At 44.9% G+C, this 18,955-nt stretch overlaps 1 pseudogene; it reads right to left on the reverse strand.

The window, feature by feature from the left end:
- Positions 1–18,955, reverse strand: part of LOC123996744 — an 82,649-nt pseudogene that overhangs the window by 25,418 nt on the left and 38,276 nt on the right.

Consider the following 18,955-nt stretch of genomic DNA (forward strand, 5'->3'; position numbering starts at 1 on the left):
TGTCACTTTCAATCACAACATCCATGTTTGTTACCTTTCCATTCCAGCCATTATAAAGAGCCCATCCTCCCTCCACCAGCTGCCACTGGTGTAAGATGTTAGCGTAGCATCATCACTCTGCTCCAGCTCCAGCTCTAAGCTTCTAACTGAAAGGCCAGCTGGTAATCCTGTGTAACGGGAACCATTTTGTTGTCTAACTGAGAAGGCAACCCAACACCTCCTCTCCACTCAACCCGTACTCACTCAGAGAGAAACGGCCAGTGGGATGGGAAACCCAACAGACCTATCTGGGTTCAAACAGGGTTCATTTTCTTTTAAATACTTATGCACTTGATTGAGCTTGCTCTGGCTGAAATGGAAACAATGGAATACTCCCAAAAGTGCAAACCCTCCCTGACCATCTGGCACTCCAGGCCAGGCAAAATCAAACACTCCAAAGTATATAAAAGAAAACCAGTACTATTTGAACCCAGGTCTGTAACCCATCTGTACAGAGGAGGGGAGGGAGGATCAAATAGCTAGACACCTCATAGGCATACAGTCACAGCAGTATTCTGTGAAACTGTACCAACCACACTGATGTGATAAATTCCCCCTTGGTTCAAAAGAATACTTTGAATATTAGCACAGGATGTGTCCCAAATGACACTCTATTCCCTATATAGGGCTCTTGTCAAAAGTAGTGCAGAATAAAGGAAATAGGGTGTCATGTGGGATGAGCGCATTGTATTAAATGAGGCGCACTTTGACCCTGGAGAACACTGAGGCTAGAGTTGTACCCTTCTATGAGTAGGCCATGAGAGTAATTGGTGCTCTTCATAGTACAATGCAACCACTCAGTCCCTGCCTCTGTCTACACTACTGTTATCTATGTACAATCAGGCTACTGCCAGCCAACACTCTCCCTCATTCAGAACCACTGACAATTGTGTGTGTGTGTGTGAGTGTGTGTGTGTGCCTACTCGTCTGGTAATTGCAGCCTAGCAGTAGTATGAGTCGCAACTTGAGCTCCCTCCTTCTAAAAGCTTATGAATGAGGCTGGTCTCATAATGAATTTCTAAGAATTGAATCTTTAATACAACATTGTTTGTCTATTTTGACTGTGTAGTGGTAGAAGCGCTAGTGTCAAGCCTTACACATTTACTCCATATCCTCAGATTACTAACTCACACATTATACCAAAGACAGTACAGCATGAAGATAGGATGAAACTGTAGAAATCCCTAAGAATGTTTGTAGGCGATGTCATGGCGACGTTGACTAGCTAAGCTCACGCGCAGAAACAGGTCCCCGGGTCGAAAGGTCGTCTCACGCCAAACTGCACATGTACAGGCCATCAAATCAAAGCCACTGCTTGTTTTGACGAAAATGAAAACGTGTCAGTTTCACACTTTCGTGAGGTTGGAGTAATAACATGTTCAACTCCTTAAGACATTGACTTGAATCTAGGTTGTGCACTTAGATTTATAGAAAATTAACTAACTAAAGAAGAATGTTTCACTTCTTTCATTTGCTTCTCTGGCCTGGTCTGCTTGGTCTGTTTCTGGCGATGTTGCGCCTAAGGGTTTATAAACTCTGTGATTATACTGTGTAGATGCCATACCGTGTGAAACTAATGTATACAGTAGTATCCAGGGCTATGTTACTTTGTCCTAATAAGATTCATTGAAAGACTTTACTACAGCTCCATACATGACAAGCAAATCTATTGTTATTATATTATGCCTCCTCATACAAGTACTTGGGAGTATGGCTAGACGGTACACTGTCCTTCTCTCAGCACATATCAAAGCTGCAGGATAAAGTTAAATCTAGACTTGGTTTCCTGTATCATAATCGCTCCTCTTTCACCCCAGCTGCCAAACTAACCCTGATTCAGATGACCATCCTACCCATGCTAGATTAGGGAGATGTCATTTCTAGATCGGAAGGTAAGGGTGCTCTCGAGTGGCTAGATGTTCTTTACCATTCGGTCAACAGATTTGCCACCAATGCTCCTTATAGGACACATCACTGCACTCCTCTGTAAACTGGTCATCTCTGTATACCTGTCGCAAGACAGACTGGTTGATGCTTATTTATAAAACCCTCTTAGGCCTCACTCCCCCCTATCTGAGAAACCTACAGCAGCCCCCATCCTCCACATACAACAACTGTTCTGCCAGTCACATTCTGTTAAAGGTCCCCAAAGCACACATCCCTGGGTCGCTCCTCTTTTCTGTTCGCTGCAACTAGCGACTGGAACAAGCTGCAACAAACACTCAAACTGGACAGTTTTATCTCCATCTCTTCATTCAAAGACTCAACCATGGACACTCATACTGACAGTTGTGGCAGTTTCACGTGATGTATTGTTGTCTCTACCCTTTTGCCCTTTGTGTTGTCTGTGCCTAACAATTTCTGTACCATGTTGTGCTATTACCATGTTGTGCTACTACCATGTTGTGCTGCTGCCATGTTGTGTCGCTACTGTGTTGTTGTTATGTTGCTACCATACTGTGTTGTCATGTTTTGCTTCAATGCTGTGTTGTTGTCCTAGATCTCTCTTTATGTAGTGTTGTGGTGTCTCTCTTGTCGTGATGTGTGTTTTGTCCTACATTTTTAATTCCAGCCCCCGTCCCCGCAGGAGGCCTCTTGTCTCTTGGTAGGCTGTCATTGTAAATACAAATTTGTTCTTATATGACTTTTCTAGTTAAATAAAGGTGAAATCAAAATGAATAAAAAAAAAGGCTTTATGTGCGCATACATAAGTGACGTGTTTTCTTGAGACGCAAGGCCATTTAAAGACTCAATAAAGAAAGAGTAGAGGAATCGCAGTATGACTGTCATGACTAGCTGACTCAGAGTGTGTCTGTCTGTCTGTCTGTCTGTCTGTCTGTCTGTCTGTCTGTCTGTCTGTCTGTCTGTCTGTCTGTCTGTCTGTCTGTCTGTCTGTCTGTCTGTCTGTCTGTCTGTCTGTCTGTCTGTCTGTCTGTCTGTCTGTCTGTCTGTCTGTCTGTCTGTCTGTCTGTCTGTCTGTCGGCACTGAGCAGACCAGGTGAGCCCAGGTCTCCTCTCACAGAGCTACTGTTGCTCTCTGATGTGCATCAGACCCCTGAATCCATTAGTCTGCCAGCCCACAGCCCTCTGAACCCTATACTCTCAGACCCCCCTCCTGTTCAAAGTGATCAGAGCAGGGACAGGAGGGAGTCTGTCTGTGGAGACCCTATACACATGGATGAAAAGAGTACTTCATTCCCCAATATGTTTATTTTATTTATGCCTACTTTCAGATACAATACTATACCATTTGAATCTGACCCATCCTTCTCTAAAGAATGGAGAATGAAGAGAGGAAGGTAGGGAGAATCAGGTTTGCTGAGTTTAACAACATGTCCCATGTGCTCTATTTCCATTCAACCATGAAGGAATGACCACAGTGACTGTAACCAGAGATTGACATTTTTCTTCTCAGACACCAAAAGCATATCAGTCCCAGTCCTCTAACCTTAACCTTAAAACCATGTCAGAGCCCAACCTTAGAACGCTACTCTGACCTTCACTGGTCTGTAATAAAGAGTTAAATTAGAGGGAACCTATGGATTAAAATGTATTGTTATTATCACATTCATATAAATTTACAAGCAGGGTTTAAAGAGAGAGAGAAATTACACAATATCAATATCAACTCATAGGTCATCTGTCCGCCCATTATCCTCATTGTACTCTTCCATCAGTCTGTCCTCCCGCCAGGCATTCTGAAAGCATAGCTTGCTCCAACAGTCTAATGAAGCTTGCTTGGGGCAAGCTGCTCATGTGTGGTAGGCTTGCAGAAACTTGAATGAATGACAGTAGGGCAGACTATCCTGTGGAGATTTCTGAAAGAATTCAGACCCCTTGACTTTTTCCACATTTTGATTTGTTACAGCCTTATTCTAAAATTGATTATATTGTTTTTTCCCCTCATCAATCTACACACAATACCCCATAATGACAAAGCAAAAACAGATTTTTTGAAATGTTTGCAAATGTATATATAAAAAAGGAAATATCACGAGCTGTCATGTGCCTTTTACTGAGGAGTGGCTCTGTCTGGCTACTCTAACATAATGGCCTGATTGGTAGAATGCCACAGAGATGGTTGTCCTTCTCCCATCTCCACAGAGGAACTCTGGAGTTCAGTCAGAGGGACCATCGGGTTCTTGGTCACCTCCCTGACCAAGGCCCTGCTCCACCGATAGCTCAGTTTGGCCCAGCAGCCAGCTCTAGGAAGAGTCTTAGGTGTTCCAAACTTATTCCATTTAAGAATGATGGAGGCCACGGTGTTCGTGGGGACCTTCAATGCTGCAGAAATGTTTTGGTACGCTTCCCCAGATCTGTGCCTTGACGTAATCCTGTCTCGGAGCCCTAAGGACAATTCCTTCGACCTCATGGCTTGGTTTTTGCTCTAACATGCACTGTCAACTGTGGGACCTTATATAGACAGGTGTGTGCCTTTCCAAATCATGTCCAATCAATTGAATTTACCACAGGTGGACTCCAATCAAGTTGTAGAAACATCTACATGGAAACAGGATGCACCTCAGCTCAATTTCAGAGTTCCATAGCAAAGGGTCTGAATGCTTATATAAATAAGGTATTTCTGTTTTCTATTTTTAATACAATTGCAATCATTTCGAAAAACCTGTTTTCGCTTTGTCATTATGGGGTATTGTGTGTCGATTAAATTTTTGAATAAAGATGTAATGTAACAAAATGTGGATAAGGGGTCGGAATACTTTCCAAATGCACTGTACTTCCCACACAAGTATCTCTCCCCCCCCCTTCTCCTTCTTCTCTCTACCCCCCCCCTCTCTCTTTCTCTCTCTGAACAGCAAGTGCAAACCGTAATGCATGTAGACTTGAAGAGACCAGAGGTAAAAGCTCTGTTTTCTTAGCGAGCACAACTCAAGGGTATTCAGGTATATTAGCTAGCTAGGGGATTGAGCTTCTTTCAGTGGCCATGTTCCCTAAGAAAGCCTCTCCTAATCCTGATAAACATCCCCTCAAAGCTGTCATAACCTGAGTATACGGAGCAGCGCTATCCAATACTAAATTACTGTGTGTGAAAACAAAAAGCAAATTCTCTAGAGCTAAATTTAAACTGGTCACGTATGTCAACAAAATCCCCAAAATCTAATCAACTTTTATTTGTCATGTATCAAATACAACAGGTGTAGACTTTACCGTGAAATGCTTGCTTACAAGCCCTTATCAACGGTGCAGAATTTAGAAATAATAATAAAATAAGTAACACAAGGAATTAAATAAAATACACAAGAATTGTGCTATATATAGGGAGTACTAGATCAATGTGCAGAGGTACAAGGTATTTGAGGGAGATACTGTATGTACATGAAAGCAGGGTAATCGGGGTAATCAGGGTAATCAGGGTAATCAGGGTAAGCAGGGTAATCAGGGTAATCAGGGTAATCAGGCATCAGGATAGATAATAATACAACAACAGAACAACTATAATGTTTCTAGTTTCTCACTTTTAGCAGAGCTGGGGGAGTAGAGTTACAGGGCATACACACTGTCCTTGAGGTAAACTTACTACTGTAATGGCAGCAGCCTCTGCTATGTACCATAAGATACTGGGCTTTAACAATGGAGCCCAGATGTATGCAACAAAGCACCTTCGTTACTATTGTCAGATAAGAGACAGAGAGAGAGACTCTCCTTAAAGAGATAAGGAGTTATTCACTCTTAGAGACATGCCAATTAACTACATCATTAAGTGTCTGTCCCTCACCTGAGAGAAGAACTATACACTACCTGTAGAACAAAAGAAGGGACTGCCCTTCAATGGTCTTAAGTTGTAAGCTAAGCCTGAATAAAAAGACATCCACTCTGTTAGTCTATAGTACTGGCTCACACTATGTCCAATTGGTGATTGTCTCACAGACTGACAACATGCAGCACGCTGGCACTTGTCCTCTAATGTGTCCATTCCTCCACACAGCATACATATTCCTCAAACAAGTGGTATAATGACACATTATTCTCCAGTCACAACAAGTTCTGAGTTCCAAAGTGAGAATATAAGAATATAAGCCTACTATTATCTAGTATTATCCAATTGAATTAAACAGTGTGGTAAAGATGGGTAAATGTCTTCTACTTATTGTCACATGGGGTCTGATTTGATGCCATTTCTTAACCCTGATATTTCCTGGGCACAGTGTGACACCATAGTTTACACAGGACAAACAGGTGCATATGGCTTGGTAAAGTTAGTCCAGGGATTCTCTCTGAAGTCTACAGTAACTTCCCACTGCCCTCTACTGGTTAGCCTGGTTAACCAAACATTGCATTTCCAGAACATTAGTAGGGGCGCTCTGTGATGGTTAAAATGGCAAGTTCCCCAAACATTGACAGAGCTCTCCAGGGAAGTTCCCATCCGGTGGCTATAATGTCTTCTCTATACATTAGGACTCAATTTGAACGTTATTTAACATTATATGAACGTTGCCTGTTTGCTGGGTTAATATTACAAGCCTGGCTTGCCTTGGTTCGGCTCAACTCAGTAGTGTGAAAAAGGGCTCATTTCCCTTACCAGCCTCTCCTTAAAGATTATGGACCGCAGCCATTTGAAGTCGAGAGCTTTGAAGGCAGAGAGGACGAAGAGGGAGTCCTGTTCGTAGCGTTCAGTCTTCTGGATGGCTCCCTCTGGGTAGGTGATACGCATGGTGGTCTTGGAGCCCACATCCTTTTCATAGCCAGACACTGGAGCCTCGTTCAACCTGCAACACACACAGGGGGACTGGGATTATGAATCGATAAACGCAGGGTTCTCACAATCACCTAACCTGGGCTCTTTCTCAATTTGTCTTTCCTCAATTCCTCGCATCCTCTCTCTTTGCCTCCTTCTCAAAACATATCGGAGGGAAGGAACTTTGGATGTTCTCTTCTAGAGATTTTGAGAAGGTGAGGAGAGAGGATGAAAGGAATCTAGGGAAGATTATTTAAGAATCCTAGTGTTAATTAATGTGCCTTAACTGACCTTGCAATCACATCGTACTCATCAATCTTCACACCCATAGACTTGTTGGCCAGAATACCACCATTTCCCATGATGATGCACTTCTTACAACTCTGACTAGAAGAGTAGGGAAAAAACAGCAGTAACACAAGTTCTGAGGTTTGTGAAGTGAGAACATACCAAGTACTGCACAGTGATTCATTTGATTCTGATATGATATGTAGTTGAGCTTTCGCTATTGGGTCTTATGTTTTAGAGAATGTGACCTATGTTTAGTCTGAGTTCTACATTCCATGTGGAAAAATAAACACATTCTCAATTTCCTTAGTTGATGAAATCAGGTCTGCAGATTCTAGTGGCTGTGGAAAGAACCAAGACCTAAAAAGACAGAACGCTGGCCAGAAATGAAATTATAAAACTACCAAAACAGCTGCCTGCTGCCTGTGTGATTATAATTCATTAATCCTTATGTTGGAAGTAAAATTACTCAGCAAAGTGTCCTGGATTGGAAAAACATATTTCTAGCCTGGTCCCGGATCTGTTTGTGGTTTCTAGCCAACTCATATCTAATGGTTGTTTTGGCCATAGGAGTTGGCAAGACAGCACAAACAGATCTGGGACCAGACAATAGCTTTTCTGAGACAGCTCCAGAGTTTTCTGAATGTCCTGGCATAAACCCCTTTAAACTCCCCTAGACATCCCCGTTGTTGTAATAGACCTGTTATGGTGCTGGAGGTGTGACATACCTGTCCAGCTCCTCTCCCAGACCATAGCTCTTCGTTGCTGTCAGAATATTATCTATGATCTTTTCTGAGGAGAGAAGAGGAGAAAAACACAGCATCTGAGTGGAAGATGAAAGTCCTGTAATAAAGAGGCTCTCAACACATAAATCCCACCCTGCATCATCACCTCAGCAGAGAGACCAAGGTAGTGTTGTAAACCTGATGGACTTGAACACTTTGATAAACGAACCAGGGAATGAAGTCAGAGGAGAGGCTGGGTGGGCTGACAGAGGGGAGGTGAACACTTCTTCATGTTATACAACCATCAGAGATATCTGGGTGGCCAGGCAGGCAGTCCAGGACAGAGAGGTAAGAGCAGGGCCTCATGCAGAGCATGTACACCTCCTGGGTCGGAGCAGAGAAGCGCTGAGTCCCAAATGGCACCCTATTCCCTATACAGTGCACTACTTTTGCCCAGAGCCCTATGGGTCAAAAGTAATGCACTATATAGGGGAAAGGGTGCAATTTAGGACGCAGGAATACAGTATACAGCTTAAGATACTGAGAGGGAAAACGACAGGACACGAAGAAATCCCCGGTTAGAGGAAGGTCATTTTTAAACAAGCACATTCTCCAGGCTGATGCGGGCAACAATCCTTGGACCTCAGGGAATGAGGTTACATCACGACACCTCTGGAATCTTAGATGCTCTGGTTCTTTCAATACAACATTATATAAATGGCTATTTATCTAGACTGTTATTCGAGGAAGAAAAAAAGTGTAGAGTAAAGAATAACTTCAATCTGGATGTTTTCTATGCAATTGATGAGGGTAAATACACGTGCCCTATAATTCCGGGGATCAGGATGAAAATGATTGGGAAAACAGATGTAAGCTCTGAAACGCTGGACCATTTAACACGAGACGAAAGTCCACACGATTTGACTGTATAGCCTAGCAGTTGCGTGCTATTCAGGATTATTGACATTCAACTAAATTGCCAGGGCATTAAATTGTCATTAGATACTGTTTCTCAGATACAATGGAGATCATAAGATGGAATCGTACTCCCACATGACCCAAGGATGACATTTTAGTCAGACATAATGGAATAATGGAATCACAGAGTTATGGAATCAGACCTTTTCATTTGTCATGAGTCATTTTTGAACTTTTATGGATTCAGTCCATAAAAACAGAGTCCCTATTTGACACATGATTTAAACGAATAACACATTTCCGTGACACAATCTACGATATAATAATTAAGGGTCGCTCAGAAGCTGTCAACAGCATTGTTGTGGAGACAGTTACATCTTCGTCCAAAATTTCTTGGATATCTGTAGTGTGACTAACACTGATAGGGCTACTTCTCAAATCGCACCCTTTTCCCTATATAGTGCACTGCTATTGAGTAGTGCACTATATAGGGAATAGGGTGCCATTTGGGACGCATTCGAGCTGTTGACTACTGCGGTGATATCCCAGATACAAACAGACTAGATCAATCAGGATGGATGGAATCAGTTGAAAAGATTGTCTCTCCTTCCAGCCAAACCACACAGCTGATATCAGATGAGAGGGCTAAGCTACCATATCATCATCTGTAAGGGAGTGGGACCTAGACTGGGCACATTCCAGAACAAAACAAATCTCTGACAATGAAGGACTCCAATCAGATCTACCAACCGATCAACATCAAAAGAAGGGCTTACGTATGACCTTAATAACCTATGTTCAGTGTGATCCCACAAACGTACCTATTTATTTAACTAGGCAAGTCAGCTAAGAACAAATTCTTATTTACAATGACGGCCTACCCCCGGACGACGCTGGGACAATTGTGTGCCGCCCTATGGGACTCCCAATCATGGCCGGTTGTGATACAGCTTAGAATCTAACTAAGGTCTAAAGTGACGCCTTTAGCACTGAGATGCAGTGCCTTAGACCGCTGCGCCACCCGGGAGCCCTACTACTGAGCCTCAGAACAGAAAATGGCCAGGACCTGTTAGTTGGATGGGAGAAGAGAGTCTGTGTTGGTTGGGCTTCCTGGTTCAGATCAGCCATGAGCATGAGGGCAGGCAGTCAGGCCACAAATACCTCACTGATTATTACTGATTAACACATTTAAATGAGAATAACCTGTATAAATAAAGGTTCAATTAAATAAAACTGATTAGCTGATGCTGTTTTGAAGACAAGGCTACATATTGTAGCGACTCATTACACCATTAGCATGTGTTTGGGTGGGATACTTGCGGTGTGAGGATCAAAAGCCTGGGACTGGGAGGTAATCAGGGCCTGTGACTGGTAGGCAGAAGGATGTGACGATCAGACAGTGGTGCTGTGTTGGTGCTTCTCAATGCTACTGCCAAAGGGCAGGACATTGATGGACACAGTTCTCAGAGTCACAGATTTCTACGAGAACGCTAGCTAGCTTTCACCCTTCCTCTGATACCGAGAACCATGAACATCAAGACATGATCTTAACATGTTCTGCACACGCAACATGATGAGATAGACTACACAGCCATCTCTTGATACCTTTCCAGAGATATTTAGAGCACTGACACACTCGTTATCATCACTACATTTAGCCAGATTTATATTAAAACAGATTACATTATATTAATATTGAACCCAAAATATTTATGTAAAACTTCGATGAGATGAAACACTTTAATTAAATGGGTGATCTCATTGTTTTAGAATGGATAAGTGAGGTGCAGGAAGATGGGGCAGGTTGATGCTTTGCTGTCATAGCTTGATCCCTGCATAGCAGCCTGATCCCTGCATAGAGGCCTGATCCCTGCATAGAGGCCTGATCCCTGCATATCAGCCTGATCCCTGCATAGCAGCCTGATCCCTGCATAGAGGCCTGATCCCTGCATAACGGCCTGATCCCTGCATAGAGGCCTGATCCCTGCATATCAGCCTGATCCCTGCATAGCAGCCTGATCCCTGCATAGAGGCCTGATCCCTGCATAGAGGCCTGATCCCTGCATAGAGGCCTGATCCCTGCATAGCAGCCTGATCCCTGCATAGAGGCCTGATCCCTGCATAGAGGCCTGATCCCTGCATAGCAGCCTGATCCCTGCATAGCAGCCTGATCCCTGCATAGAGGCTTGACCCCTGCATAGCAGCCTGATCCCTGCATAGCAGCCTGATCCCTGCATAGCGGCCTGATCCCTGCATAGAGGCCTGATCCCTGCATATCAGCCTGATCCCTGCATAGCAGCCTGATCCCTGCATAGAGGCCTGATCCCTGCATAGAGGCCTGATCCCTGCATAGAGGCCTGATCCCTGCATAGAGGCCTGATCCCTGCATAGCGGCCTGATCCCTGCATAGAGGCCTGATCCCTGCATAGAGGCCTGATCCCTGCATAGCGGTCGGATCCCTGCTTTGAGGACTGATCCCTGCATAGAGGCCTGATCCCTGCATAGAGGCCTGATCCCTGCTTAGAGGACTGATCCCTGCATAGCGGTCTGATCCCTGCATAGAGGCCTGATCCCTGCATAGAGGCCTGATCCCTGCATAGAGGCCTGATCCCTGCTTAGAGGCCTGATCCCTGCATAGCGGTCGGATCCCTGCATAGAGGCCTGATCCCTACATAGAGGCCTGATCCCTGCATAGAGGCCTGATCCCTACATAGAGGCCTGATCCCTGCATAGAGGCCTGATCCCTGCATAGCGGCCTGATCCTTGATTTGATCCCTGCATAGCGGCCTGATCCCTGCATAGAGGCCTGATCCCTACATAGAGGCCTGATCCCTACATAGAGGCCTGATCCCTACATAGAGGCCTGATCCCTGCATAGAGGCCTGATCCCTGCATAGATTTGATCCCTGCATAGCGGCCTGATCCTTGATTTGATCCCTGCATAGCGGCCTGATCCCTGCATAGAGGCCTGATCCCTACATAGAGGCCTGATCCCTACATAGAGGCCTGATCCCTGCATAGAGGCCTGATCCCTGCATAGAGGCCTGATCCCTGCATAGCGGCCTGATCCTTGATTTGATCCCTGCACAGCAGCCTGATCCCTGCATAGAGGCCTGATCCCTACATAGAGGCCTGATCCCTACATAGAGGCCTGATCCCTACATAGAGGCCTGATCCCTGCATAGAGGCCTGATCCCTGCATAGAGGCCTGATCCCTGCATAGCGGCCTGATCCTTGATTTGATCCCTGCATAGCGGCCTGATCCCTGCATAGAGGCCTGATCCCTACATAGAGGCCTGATCCCTACATAGAGGCCTGATCCCTACATAGAGGCCTGATCCCTACATAGAGGCCTGATCCCTGCATAGAGGCCTGATCCCTACATAGAGGCCTGATCCCTGCATAGAGGCCTGATCCCTGCATAGAGGCCTGATCCCTGCATAGAGGCCTGATCCCTGCATAGCGGCCTGATCCTTGATTTGATTTGATCCCTGCATAGAGGCCTGATCCCTGCATAGAGGCCTGATCCCTGCATAACTTGGAGCAGCAGTGATGTTCTTCTCGATAAGGCCAGTATTTGTTCTCTCCCTCGTCTTAGCACTGACCCAGAGCCCATAGCTACATCCTCCTCCCTGTAGGTGAGCTACTTGGCTTTCTCGAGGCAACAGCATCCTCTACCAGGAGCTCCCCATTCTTCATGGTCATCCAACTGTGATTTGACTAACTATGAACAAAGACATGGATGTCAGTGGATGAAATAAACAGATACAAAACTGAGGTCCATACCTTGCGTTTTTATTCCAAAAGGTGGGAAAAAGTTGCTGATCTTGGAGAATCGTCTAAAGTTTGGATCGAGGAACATAGGGGCTGGTTTAGCGAACCTGGAGATAAACGGAGAGAGCACAATTTATAAAAAGTGAGTGAGACTAGTTCTTAACCTTGATTTAACTAGGCAAGTGAGTTACTAAGAAAAATATATTATTTACAATGACGGTCTAAATGGCTCGTTCAGGGGCAGAACAAGAGATTTTTACCTTGTCAGCTCAGGGATTCGATCTAGCAAACTTTTGGTTACTGGCCCAATGCTCTAACCACTAGGCTACCTACTGGTTACTGGCCCAACGCTCTAACCACTAGGCTACCTACTGGTTACTGGCCCAACTCTCTAACCACTAGGCTACCTGCCGCTAGTGACAATTAACAGACCATAAATAAGAGCAGCCAGACAGACAGACATGGACAGACAGACAGACACGGACAGACAGACACAGACAGACACACAGCCCCCACGTGGAAGTAAGGCAGGAGATGATCTGATTAATGTGAGGCAGCATGCTTTACAGGATTACAGGAGTTGAGTTTCATGTAATCCACTGGCAGTCTCTCTCTTTATCAGCACACAGAGCAGAGAGGAGAGATGTCTGACGTACAGTTCAACCATGAGAGGGGAAAAAAATAATCATGACCTAAGGTGAGTGAACACTCAGGAACACTATAATAACTAGCATGGGTTAAATAGTGGTCAATAGGGATCTTCTGTTGTACTCTCCAGTGTGTTAGTATCAGGCATCTTTAACATCATGTTTTTGTTTTCTTTATGCATTTATTTAAATAGGCAAGTCAGTTAAGAACAAATTATTATTTACAATCGCGGCATACCGGGCAACCCTTTTTCAGTGGCAGAATGACCGATTTTTTTTACCTTGTCAGCTCGGGGATTTGATCCAGCAACCTTTCGGTTACTGGCCCAATGCTCTAACCGCTAGGCTACCTGCCGCTCCACCATCCCTACCATGGTTTGACTAACAGGCTGTACCTCAGTCTCCTCTGTCTGTAAATGACTAGCCACAGCATCTTGAGAGAGCACTCCAAGGTCTAATCATACTATAACTGTAAACACAAACACTAATTCCATTCTATAATGAAATCAGACACTTTTCACAATGAGCAGTTTGACCCTTCATTGCAGGTAATTGACCGTGATGCAGATAGTTGCCCGTGAGGCAGGTAGTTGACTGTAATGCAGGTACTGTGTTGACCGTGATGCAGGTATTTGACCCTGTTGCAGGTACTGTGTTGACCGTGATGCAGGTAGATGACCGTAATGCAAGTACTGTGTTGACCGTGATGCAGGTAGTTAACTGTAATGCAGGTAGTTGACCGTAATGCAGGTAGTTGACCGTGATGCAGGTAGTTGACTGTGATGCAGGTAGTTGACCGTGATGCAGGTAGTTGACTGTGATGCAGGTAGTTGACCGTGATGCAGGTAGTTGACCGTAATGCAGGTAGTTGACCGTGATGCAGGTAGTTGAGTTGACTGTGATGTAGGTAGTTGACCATGATGCAGGTAGTTGACCGTAATGCAGGTAGTTGACCATGATGCAGGTAGTTGACTGTGATGCAGGTAGTTGACCGTAATGCTGGTAGTTGACCGTGATGCAGGTAGTTGACTGAGATGCAGGTAGTTGACCGTAATGCAGGTAGTTGACCGTGATGCAGGTAGTTGACCGTGATGCAGGTAGTTGACCGTGATGCAGGTAGTTGACCATAATGCAGGTAGTTGACCGTGATGTAGGTAGTTGACTGTGATGTAGGTAGTTGACCGTTAACCGTGATGCAGGTAGTTGACCGTGATGTAGGTGCGAGATAAACATAAGGGCCAAGACCACAGTGTAGAAGTGTCCTGCCACCTGGATCAATCATAGACTGGCACCAGTTTAAAGACATACTGATGCCAACTGATATGTCAGACACCTAATGAGGGTATTTTTTGTTTTTACAAACAGTAAGGTAATCCTTTTACCACGACACATAATAACTACTGCACCACTCTGAGACCACATACCATTCCACTTGATTCTTCCTTTAGAGAAACGCATGCAGTTTCACCCAGTAAATCTGAAGTCCGATTGAGTTTGAGGGGGAATGTTCAACATTGCATGTAAAATGAAAATTACAGTTAGGCTAACTTATTTTTTGTTGGTTTAGTGTTTCAACAAACATTTAGTATGTTCTGGTCTATTTAGAACTCACATCTGTCTCCACTTTGAGATATCAAGCCTCAGACTAGGCCTCTGACTGACTGGGAACCTGGGTCCTCTTCATTTGGGGACACAATGGCAAACATTTTACAACGTTGTGCAACATAACATGAAAATGAGCCTTCCTTAAGTCCAGATAGTCCATCCTTGTTTTCTTACGTAGGTGCCTAATGAACATGACCTTGGATGTTGTGTCACCACGAGTTTCAGACTGACATTTTCCATAAAGCCTCATCCTCACATCCTCAGAATGAAAAAGGACATACTTTAAGGTATATATGAGGTAACACTATCGCAGGAGAGAAAGACCCCACCAAGAACAAATAATGCTGGTCAGAGGGACCAATTAGCCCAGGACAAGCTCTACAGAACTCTGGCTCTAAACATTGTACTCAGATCAAACCATGTCTGTCTCCCTGCAAGAGAGCCACTTGTGTGTGTGTGTGTGTGTGTGTGTGTGTGTGTGTGTGTGTGTGTGTGTGTGTGTGTGTGTGTGTGTGTGTGTGTGTGTGTGTGTGTGTGTGTGTGTGTGTGTGTGTGTGTGTGTGTGTGTGTGTGTGTGTGTGTGTGTGTGTGTGTGTGTGTGTGTGTGAACCTGCTCAGAGCTTCTGACAAGGCCAACACTCTTGATTATATGGCTATTTGCATGTTGCTCTGAGGCATCATGCTAAGACTTTCAGAACACTAAAGGAAAACGAAACCACTCACATGGGACCTTTTCTCCAACTCAATCAAGAAAAGCAGAATGAAGAATTAGCCAAAACAAATCATGAGTGATTAACGTTAACTCAAGCAGCCATGATTTGCTCCACTGACAAAGGTTAGACTTCATACCATGTATATAATACATTCAGCTTTTGACTTTTGACAAAGAAAACTTAGAGATAATGTTGTTTCTGGTCTACCAGACTAGTAAATATTCTGAATACAGTAATATCACAATTTAAGTTCCCTCTCAACAAAACAAAAGACACCTGTAGATGGTGGAAGAAACCTCACCCAGAACAGAGATGATGGAGAAACCTCACCCAGAAATGAGATGATGGAGAAACCTCACCCAGAACAGAGATGATGGAGAAACCTCACCCAGAACAGAGATGATGGAGAAACCTCACCCAGAACAGAGATGATGGAGAAACCTCACCCAGAAATAAGATGATGGAGAAACCTCACCCAGAACAGAGATGATGGAGAAACCTCACCCAGAACAGAGATGATGGAGAAACCTCACCCAGAAATGAGATGATGGAGAAACCTCACCCAGAACAGAGATGATGGAGAAACCTCACCCAGAACAGAGATGATGGAGAAACCTCACCCAGAACAGAGATGATGGAGAAACCTCACCCAGAACGGAGATGATGGAGAAACCTCACCCAGAAATGAGATGATGGAGAAACCTCACCCAGAACAGAGATGATGGAGAAACCTCACCCAGAACAGAGATGATGGAGAAACCTCACCCAGAAATGAGATGATGGAGAAACCTCACCCAGAACGGAGGTGATGGAGAAACCTCACCCAGAAATGAGATGATGGTGAAACCTCACCCAGAACAGAGATGATGGAGAAACCTCACCCAGAACAGAGATGATGGAGAAACCTCACCCAGAACAGAGATGATGGAGAAACCTCACCCAGAAATGAGATGATGGAGAAATTTCACCCAGAAATGAGATGATGGAGAAACCTCACCCAGAACAGAGATGATGGTGAAACCCCACCCAGAACAGAGATGATGGTGAAACCTCACCCAGAACAGAGATGATGGAGAAACCTCACCCAGAACAGAGATGATGGAGAAACCTCACCCAGAAATGAGATGATGGAGAAACCTCACCCAGAACAGAGATGATGGAGAAACCTCACACAGAACAGAGATGATGGAGAAACCTCACCCAGAACAGAGATGATGGAGAAACCTCACCCAGAAATTAGATGATGGTGAAACCTCACCCAGAACAAATCAAATCAAATCAAATCAAATTTATTTATATAGCCCTTCGTACATCAGCTGATATCTCAAAGTGCTGTACAGAAACCCAGCCTAAAACCCCAAACAGCAAACAATGCAGGTGTAAAAGCACGGTGGCTAGGAAAAACTCCCTAGAAAGGCCAAAACCTAGGAAGAAACCTAGAGAGGAACCGGGCTATGTGGGGTGGCCAGTCCTCTTCTGGCTGTGCCGGGTAGAGATTATAACAGAACATGACCAAGATGTTCAAATGTTCATAAATGACCAGCATGGTCAAATAATAATAAGGCAGAACAGTTGAAACTGGAGCAGCAGCACAGTCAGATGGACTGGGGACAGCAAGGAGCCATCATGTCAGGTAGTCCTGGGGCACGGTCCTAGGGCTCAGGTCCTCCGAGAGAGAGAAAGAAAGAGAGAATTAGAGAGAGCATATGTGGGGTGGCCAGTCCTCTTCTGGCTGTGCCAGGTGGAGATTATAACAGAACGTGGCCAAGATGTTCAAATGTTCATAAATGACCAGCATGGTTGAATAATAGTAAGGCAGAACAGTTGAAACTGGAGCAGGAGCATGGCCAGGTGGACTGGGGACAGCAAGGAGTCCTCATGTCAGGTAGTCCTGGGACATGGTCCTAGGGCCCAGGCCAGTTGAAACTGGAGCAGCAGCATGGCCAGGTGGACTGGGGACAGCAAGGAGTCATCATGTCAGGTAGTCCTGGGGCATGGTTCTAGGGCTCAGGTCCTCCGAGAGAGAGAAAGAAAGAGAGAAGGAGAGAATTAGAGAACGCACACTTAGATTTACACAGGACACCGAATAGGACAGGAGAAGTACTCCAGATAAACAAACTGACCCTAGCCCCCGACACATAAACTACTGCAGCATAAATACTGGAGGCTGAGACAGGAGGGGTCAGGAGACACTGTGGCCCCATCCGAGGACACCCGGACAGGGCCAAACAGGAAGGATATAACCCCACCCACTTTGCCAAAGCACAGCCCCCACACCACTAGAGGGAAATCTTCAACCACCAACTTACCATCCTGAGACAAGGCCGAGTATAGCCCACAAAGATCTCCGACACGGTACAACCCAAGGGGTGGGGGGAACCCAGACAGGCCGACCACAACAGTGAATCAACCCACCCAGGTGACGCATCCCCCCAGGGACGGCACGAGAGAGCCCCAGCAAGCCAGTGACTCAGCCCCGTAACAGGGTTAGAGGCAGAGAATCCCAGTGGAAAACGGGGAACCGGCCAGGCAGAGACAGCAAGGGCGGTTCGTTGCTCCAGAGCCTTTCCGTTCACCTTCCCACTCCTGGGCCAGACTACACTCAATCATATGACCCACTGAAGAGATGAGTCTTCAGTAAAGACTTAAAGGTTGAGACCGAGTTTGCGTCTCTGACATGGGTAGGCAGACCGTTCCATAAAAATGGAGCTCTATAGGAGAAAGCCCTGCCTCCAGCTGTTTGCTTAGAAATTCTAGGGACAATTAGGAGGCCTGCGTCTTGTGACCGTAGCGTACGTATAGGTATGTACGGCAGGACCAAATCAGAGAGGTAGGTAGGAGCAAGCCCATGTAATGCTTTGTAGGTTAGCAGTAAAACCTTGAAATCAGCCCTTGCTTTGACAGGAAGCCAGTGTAGAGAGGCTAGCACTGGAGTAATATGATCAAATTTTTTGGTTCTAGTCAGGATTCTAGCAGCCGTATTTAGCACTAACTGAAGTTTATTTAGTGCTTTATCCGGGTAGCCGGAAAATAGAGCATTGCAGTAGTCTAACCTAGAAGTGACAAAAGCATGGATTAATTTTTCTGCATCATTTTTGGACAGAAAGTTTCTGATTTTTGCAATGTTACGTAGATGGAAAAAAGCTGTCCTCGAAATGGTCTTGATATGTTCTTCAAAAGAGAGATCAGGGTCCAGAGTAACGCCGAGGTCCTTCACAGTTTTATTTGAGACGACTGTACAACCATTAAGATTAATTGTCAGATTCAACAGAAGATCTCTTTGTTTCTTGGGACCTAGAACAAGCATCTCTGTTTTGTCCGAGTTTAATAGTAGAAAGTTTGCAGCCATCCACTTCCTTATGTCTGAAACACATGCTTCTAGCGAGGGCAATTTTGGTGCTTCACCATGTTTCATTGAAATGTACAGCTGTGTGTCATCCGCATAGCAGTGAAAGTTTACATTATGTTTTCGAATAACATCCCCAAGAGGTAAAATATATAGTGAAAACAATAGTGGTCCTAAAACAGAACCTTGAGGAACACCGAAATGTA

The sequence above is a fragment of the Oncorhynchus gorbuscha genome, linkage group LG15, assembly GCF_021184085.1.
Source record: "Oncorhynchus gorbuscha isolate QuinsamMale2020 ecotype Even-year linkage group LG15, OgorEven_v1.0, whole genome shotgun sequence".
Lineage (NCBI taxonomy): Eukaryota > Metazoa > Chordata > Actinopteri > Salmoniformes > Salmonidae > Oncorhynchus > Oncorhynchus gorbuscha.